The sequence below is a fragment of the Hibiscus syriacus genome, unplaced genomic scaffold, assembly GCF_006381635.1.
Source record: "Hibiscus syriacus cultivar Baekdansim isolate YM2019G1 unplaced genomic scaffold, ASM638163v2 tig00117021_pilon, whole genome shotgun sequence".
In the NCBI taxonomy this organism is placed as follows: Eukaryota; Viridiplantae; Streptophyta; class Magnoliopsida; order Malvales; family Malvaceae; genus Hibiscus; species Hibiscus syriacus.
The window spans coordinates 557,593-565,747 of NW_024063527.1; the positions used below are offsets into that span (position 1 = coordinate 557,593).

At 35.2% G+C, this 8,155-nt stretch overlaps 1 pseudogene; it reads right to left on the minus strand.

Moving 5' to 3' along the window:
• Positions 1–236: 236 nt before the first annotated feature.
• On the minus strand, positions 237–7,173 carry LOC120195906 (annotated as a pseudogene).
• Between the last annotated feature and the right edge of the window lie 982 nt (positions 7,174–8,155).

Consider the following 8,155-nt stretch of genomic DNA (forward strand, 5'->3'; position numbering starts at 1 on the left):
GTTTACACACTGTTATTATCATTTGCTATGTTGTGTAAAAACGAATGAAAAAGAGTTTTTTCTTTTCCACTAATGGTCTCTGCTCTTGTTTCTCTCGGTTAATTGCCGTTGCCCCTCTCGGCTAATTCCTTCCTTTGTTTGTCTGTGTATCTCCTCTTTTCCCCTCCTCTCGTCCTTAATTGCCAATAAAAAACTGCCCATACAAACTGTTTCTTTCCCCCATCCCCACGTTGTGGTCATTTTCCCTTTATCTGCTCACTTCCCTTTTCTATTTGTTGCAGGCACGTGGCAACGGTTGAAGAACAAGATAATTGACCTCTAGAATCTTTGATGGCCTTGGCTCGGGCTTGCTTCGATTGAGTCTCCATTTGCCAATTGTAGTGTTGTCGTATAATTGGGCCTATAAGAAATAAAATAAACAGTATTAATAATATTAATAATATAATTATTATATCCCGGACAAAACGGATGTCTACACTCGGATTTTAAAGGTGCACCAGATGAAGATGTGCAGCTCCCGTTCTGCAAGTACAGGCTATTTGCAACCATAGAATCACTAACCAACCCAACATCAACGTCATCAATGTTGAGTGCCCCTCTGATCTTCCGGGCTACTAAAAGCAATAAAGCAATGCATCACTAGCTCAGGAAGAACTATGTTTTAAAAAATTACTACCCAGGGACAGAAGAGAAGAATACCCGTTCAAATGATTGTTCATAGCAGTTAGGTCCTTCGAAGGGCTCTGAAAAGCATAAGTACTCTCCCAGACACAAACATAGTAGCTTCCAGAGCTATGCGAGAGCATCCATGTATATGAAAACAAGATCTAATTAATAAAATAGCGCACAAACTTCTTTTTCTACGTAACCACGGATTCAAACTATGTTAACTACACTTCATTTGTCTTCAAATACTCATGTTCTGCACCAGTCTCATGTATATAGTCATACACGTATATCTAAAGATGTTTACAAGGATAAACCCTTCAAAGGAATTCAATATACATGGAAAACTTGAAAATTTTGATTATTCCCATTTAAGAAACATTCTCATATCAGACACTACCTAAGTCCAAATAACATAGGATTAAGATAATACCAAAGGAAATAAAACAAAGAATTTCCTACAATACCTAGTTCAGTCAATCAAAAAACAGAACCCTAGATTCAACTTTTTCTACCAGATTCATGGAACTTAATACCGGAAATTAAAGTTTTTTTTCATTGGCCTTTTTAAGAGTTCTGTATTTTTAGACAGTAAATAATTTCTTGTGGCGATCATTTTGAGCAATAAAATAATTTTTTCCTGCTTGCTCCAGGAGGCTGGTAAAATCTTAAATGTACAAATCTGGTTTTCTAGAAATGGAAAATTAGTAAGTCGGTGGAGAGGAGAAAAAAGGATTTTAGTACCTTGGATGTCCGCAACGGAGACACATATACGTTGTGGGTTGCAGACACTTTCTTTGGGGACATATCAGGGGACATGGGAAAGGAAAACTTTAGGAGATCCAGGCATGGACCTAATTAGGCAATGAAGACAGAATAAACAAAATTAGATGGCATGCGCAAGCAACAAGGACAGAATATAACTCCAAAACCCACGGGTACAATAAGGGGAAAAAATGAAACATTTACCATCATTACTATTGTTGTTTTCGGCAATTCGGTTTGTTCCTGTAGTTGTTCCAGCAGGGCCAAGTTCTCCTAGCAAAGGCTTTATGGAAGGAATGAATATTTCATTGTAGAATGCAATGATATCAATGTTATCCTGCCCGGTTCTCTGTTTATAGATCATTAAATGGTTAGATCTCCTGGAAAGCAGGGAAAGAAAGTAGAGATGAGATATTGTACCCCATTTGGTCGTGCGGATGACCTGTCAACAAAGACACTTTGGAAAACTTGCGGTTTACATTGTGGTTGCTTCCTATAGTTGCAAATAATTTCTTTGAAAATCAGACGCAACTGAGAAATCTGCAGGCCATCGTTCAGAAAGAGGAAGCAATGCAGATAAATTTAACAGTGGCTAAAAAGATCTCATAAGAGGAGCAGACCTTTGCAACTACATAGAAAAAACAAAGGATGATCTGATCAATATGATGGTTAAAGAACAGAGAAGTCCGCTGGTTAAGTATTTTCTGAAAAAGAGAATATACACTCTCCCTAATCTGCTGAGACAATTGTATTCTCTTCACCATGCCATTAGTCCTTACAGTAACCAACTTATTAATCTAGGCAGAGCAAAGCAAGCAACATGTTAGACACAGTTTAGATCATAATTGCAGAACCTAAATCAAATTCAATAGTCTGTACTCAAGGGCAATTTGCAACGACAAAAATATATCATGGGATATTTACATTTTACATAGAAGGTTTGAACCATATAAGTATATAAGCACACCGTAGCTTTGTAAGAAAGTCTTGATACCTTGCTAAATATATATTTATTCCCGCTTCAGCACATGTTTCTCCACCACTGGGGTTGGGACGTGTTGGACTACAAAACAAAGACCCCAAAGAATTCAGTTAAGCCATGCAATTAATTAGTTCAAGTTTCTACTTCCCTAGAACTCACAACACACAATACCTAGCAAATGCAGATTGTAAAGGAGCCTTCTTAAGATTGCTTAATGCTAATAGACGATCCTTCACTGGTGATGTAAAAGCGTTCCGTTCAACCAAAATACTTCTAAACTCTGCAAATGGCCTCATGGGAGACCTGACATCCCCATTTTGACCTGAAAATAAATAAACAAATAAATAACATGACTATGTAAATTAAGTGCAGGATACAATTAAATTTAACACTTTGAGGGAAAAAACAAATATAATCAATTCCATAACATAAGTTACAATATTAAACAAGAAAATGTATTCGAGCCAGAAAGTACTAAAACAAAGCTCAAAATGTTGCACGCATAAGATTGAGCTACCATTACCTGTTGATGTTCCGTGCTTCTGCAAAGTAGGCACTGGAGGAGTACTTCCAGAAGAGCTTACATGCGTTGCAATTGCATCCAAGGATGGCATTGGCTCTGCCAATAGGCCAAGACGATTTATTTCAGCAGATAGGGAAGGTCTGGCAACTATCAAAGAAATGTACATTGAGGAGCCTTTATTCCACACCATGCTCTCCAAAAGCCTCTCTTCCAGAGAATTTAGATGCCGCCTCAATTCTCTAGGCAGAGACTCCTCATGTCTAATGAAACACTCTATCACCTTGCTCAGATCAAAGGCTGTAATACCAGTCCTGTCCAGTACCTTAGGGAACAACATTGTGGCAGTCTTATGTGTTACCAGCACTAGTTCAGCAGAACAAGCAAGCATACATCTATGAAACCTCTCATTAGTTAATAAAGAGGTCAAGTTAGCTGCATGTAATATTTGTGCCTCTGCAGTACACATAGCTTCCAAAACCCTACAGTATAACTTTAGTGCCTCTAGTCTTCGTTGTTCCATCCATATATTACCATCAGGTTTACACTTTGAAGGCTTCCAGTTGCACTACATTCATGATTTCTAGGAAATATCACCTCCAATATTATATGCGCCCTACATATTACATCATTGGTAACATCTTTATCACAAGATGATAAAAAACGCTGCAACTCAGCTGAAGGTTTTGAAGGAAGAGGACAAATAACAGAACGAAGCCATTTCACAGTTGTCATTGCAGTGCTGACTGGCGTAGCTTCCATCTTCGCACTCGGTGGACCGAGGACACCATTCGCATGAGATGCAGGAGGCCGTTAAGGAGACATTGGGCTAGAGATTGACTTTGATGGTGAGGCCATTGAATCAAGTTTCCTCTCTACTCAAAACAGAATAAACAACTTTCTTAGATAAAGGGACTACCATGTACAGCATAAAAACCAAAGGGGAGAATACAATTCCTCAAATTTGAAACAGACCTTGATACCAGTAACATTCATAGCCCCTCCAGACAAGCTCCCTAAACCAAGTAAACTATCTTCTCCATTTACAAAAACCCTCTCATCCAGATCCCCTTTATTACAAATTGCATCATCATAATCTGTTTCTAAAATATTCAAACTGGATGAAAGATATTGTTCCTCCATTAAACCTTCAAAATAGATCAAGCCATCTGCATAAAAAAGGATCAGATAAACTAAAAGCAAAACTGACAAAAGCATGCTGCCAAAGTTGCATTCATGACTTAAATGACGAACCAGTATCAATACTTTCCAGTGTTTCCATTTTGCACTCACATGGCTTTTTTTCAATATATCTTCTATTAACTTATTGGCCATCTCCATTGTTTTCCTCAAATCATCTTCTGAAGCATCATAAATGTTGCAAAGTGATGCTAGCAAGTCGACACCTTTGTCTCCTTTCTTAACTGAATGATTACATGAAGAAATCAAGCAGTAAGAAAGGGTAAGGACTAAACGCTAGAGAAGAATATTGGAAAAAATAAAAGAAAAAGACCAGCAAAGAATCACAATGCATTCTCTTTATCAAAGACACTTCTAAAAATTTGACTTCCATAAAAGAGCAGAAAATTACCAAAATGTGGAGAGTCACTAATCTTGAAGTTCCTGAAGCGAATTGGAATATGTATAATCAAAATAGCCTGTTAAAATCACATAAACTGTAAGAAAATATTAACCTCTGCATTATTGCTTGATGCTCTAGCAATGTACAAGGATAGAGTGAATCAAAGACAAGCATAGTTGAGTTGAATCTTGCAAAGCACATTTAAAAGTAACTTTCAAGGTTTGCATTTCATTTGATAATTATTAAATTAACCCACTATCTGTACTACTATAAAAAAGAACATGGTTCCCTAGAAAAAAAGGGATGAAATGTTATTCCTTAGTAAAACCAAGTCTGCCTTACTACAATCAACTAGTAAGAAAGTAACAGAAAAGCATAACTGACCAGTATAGAAACAAAACCATTCGTGCACGTCACTAGGTCCTTAAAACGGCAGAAAGCATGCACACAGAGCGCCAAAAACAGTAACCACCCAAAACGATGGCACTCTGATAAATAATCCGGCAAATTGGCAGCATTTTGCTTCTTGTCAATATTTGCATCACTTGTCAAGAAGACTTCCCAGAATGCACGCTTGTATGACCTTTTATACTATTTCATAGAAAGATGGAGATGTTATTTACTTTACAATGTGGAAAATTGTACAAACTAACCAGAAAAATAAGGTTTTGAGGATACAGTTGCTTGAAGGAAAATACTGTAAATTATAGCCATATAACATCCTAATGAGTCTGGAATAAGTGTCCTAATGAGTCTGTATTTAAGTTTTTTATATATTATTTAACTTGTACTCTATACCTTATCTAAGTAAGATTAGATAGAATGTTGACTAGATAAGTTAACTCTTAATAGGACTCTAAGTTAGTATCTTAGAGTAGGTTAGTATTTCCGTTGTAATCTGCCTATTTAATAGAACTTACCCTGTGTATTTGAGAGAGAAAAATAAGAGAACAAACTTCTCTGTTCCAGAAATTCCCTTCTTTACTTCCTAGTTTCAACAAATACTAAAAGTTTTTACTCTTTTGTGTGTGTGTTGTTGGGGGGGGGGGGGGGGGGCTCTTGCATATTTCAAGCAAGGTTGAAGAAAACATAAGCACTGCGAATCTGAAACCTTGTAAAACATATATAACTCTTTACTAGTATGATTTCATGCATTTACAAGTAACCCATTAAATTTAGCAAGCATTATTCTATTAAGATAAAAGAGAAATGCTAATTCCATTACAAAGCTATTTAGACATATCATCTTATAACCTACAATAGGTTATAAAGAAGGGAACGTACTTGCTTATAAGGCTCAAGTGCACAAAATTGGCCTGCATCTCCTTAGCCTAATTGATAAAAGTACCATAAGCAGGGTATCAAATAGAAGCAATGTTGGCCAAACAATTTTAAAATATATATATAAAGAAAACAAGTTAATACATAAATCCATATTCTTTCAATACCTCAAGTCTACTCTCCCAATCTTCACCATACATGTTACTTAAAACAGAACCACCTTTTACCGCAAACTGAGGCAACTCTTTAAAAAATCCATATTACTGCAAAAGAAAATAAAAATTCGCTGTCATTGAAACAGTTACCGATCAGAAAAAACTACCATTGTGTACGTAAAATTAACAGCATCATACTTCATCTTTGTAGCTCTCAATATCTGGCATAACGAAAACACATTTTTTTTTCAGACTCATGTTGCATATTTTCTTCAATTATTTTGCTCTGCCGCTTGAGCAAATATAAAATAAATGAATACCAAAATCGCTCTGCTTCTTCCATCTAATCCAGAATAAATGCAACAAAGTCAGTTCATCTAAATGCAATTCTCTTTAGTAAATTTCCTTGAAAGGGAAGTTAAAGAAAACCACTGTCCCACTCCCAATTGCAGAAACGTTTGAGGATAAAGGTGTTTTGTTTCTTTGAATAGCTTCATAGCATTTGAGCAAGCTTTCTCATCCATAGATAACCCTTTCTGGAACCATGAAAACAAACACTAAAAAACCACACACAAAAAGAAACAAGTATTTGAAATAATACTACTGAAAGAACACATCACTACCTTGCACAAATCATGAAACTAGCTTCAATGGCATGGCCATCCGTGCTACCAGAAGCTGTTACTGAAGGCTTCATGTCTTCCATATTCATCAATTTCCTAAAAGTGGACTTGATCCCTCCTACAGTTCTAACAATAACTTATAATCAGTATATTCAAGATTATGCAAGCTATTAACGTCACTAAATATCAAAAGAAAACAAATACAATTTTACTATAAAATTCTCATTTGAAGAAATATACAAATACATAACAACTTAAACTTCCACTGCAAAATAAATTTGTATGCCAAAATGTTCAATTTTTTAGCTATCTTACAAGGAAAAATAAAAAAAGAAAGGGTAAAAATCATTTCTTCATCAGGAAATGGAGAAATGATTTTGAAGAATGCCAAGTGAAAAATTTAAAACACAAGTAAAAGAAAACTTACAAAATTCAAGCTTGAATTCGATTGGAATCCTGGATCTACAGATGTAACAGATCCAGAAAAGCAAAACCCTAGCTCCTAATCTACCACACAAAACATAGCGTTTTGAATGGATCGAGAAGAAGAAAACCCAGTAAGAAAGAAAATAATAATCTCTTTTTTTTTTCTAATTTTAGTTAAGAACAAAAGAACCCTAAATTTTTCTCTTTTATTTTATTATATTTTTCTCTCTTTTAACTTTGGGCCTTTTTTTTTGGTTGGGGGGAGAGAAAGGATTTTCCTTTTAGCGCGGGGAAATAAACCAACATAACATCATAATAGACATGCACCATCACATGACATTCATCACTATCCAATCACGATTTGACACGTCATGATTCTGTAACTGAATTTTTACCGCCAAAATTGTTTGACGTCTAGCCGTGACGAAGATTCCCGCTTGGGTAAAGGTTCACGTTCCCGCCGTTACGATAGGTTTGCACATAATTATCTTTAAATAGATAATCTTATATTTATTTCAATCTAAATTAAAAAGTGTTTTGAATCTCATGTTTTTGTTACTTTCGATATTATTTAATTTTATTTTTTTATACAATTATCAATATTTATTATATTAATTGATTAATTTATATCAGATATGTTGAAAACATTCGATGTTTCAAAATAGTCAGAGTGCATCGATGCATGACTGGTGCAAATGCATTCGATGTTTTCATAACATCCTCAGTGCATCGGTGCATGGTATGTGCATCGATGCATGAAATGCATTCGATGTTCAATTTAATTCATGGTGCATCGATGCATGAATTGGTGCATCGGTGCATCACTCTGAAAAATTGATTTTAGGCTTGATTTTGGTTCAAAATACTTTGTGAAAATTGTTTCAAAAATATATTAAGTATAAAACATAATTTTACACATTTAGTAAGGTTTGAAATTGATCTTAAAAGACTTGGAGTAATAATTTGATATTCGAGTAATTAAATCGAATATACTTTTAGAAAATCATTTGTAAAATCTTAAAATTCATAGACACTCCCAACTGCTTTAATTAATTGTTTTCACATTTAAACGGCTCTATTGACTCCACTAATCATCCCCAACATTCAGAAGTGATTCAAGGTGTATTTAAACAAGCTTAGAAGCCACTGATCAAT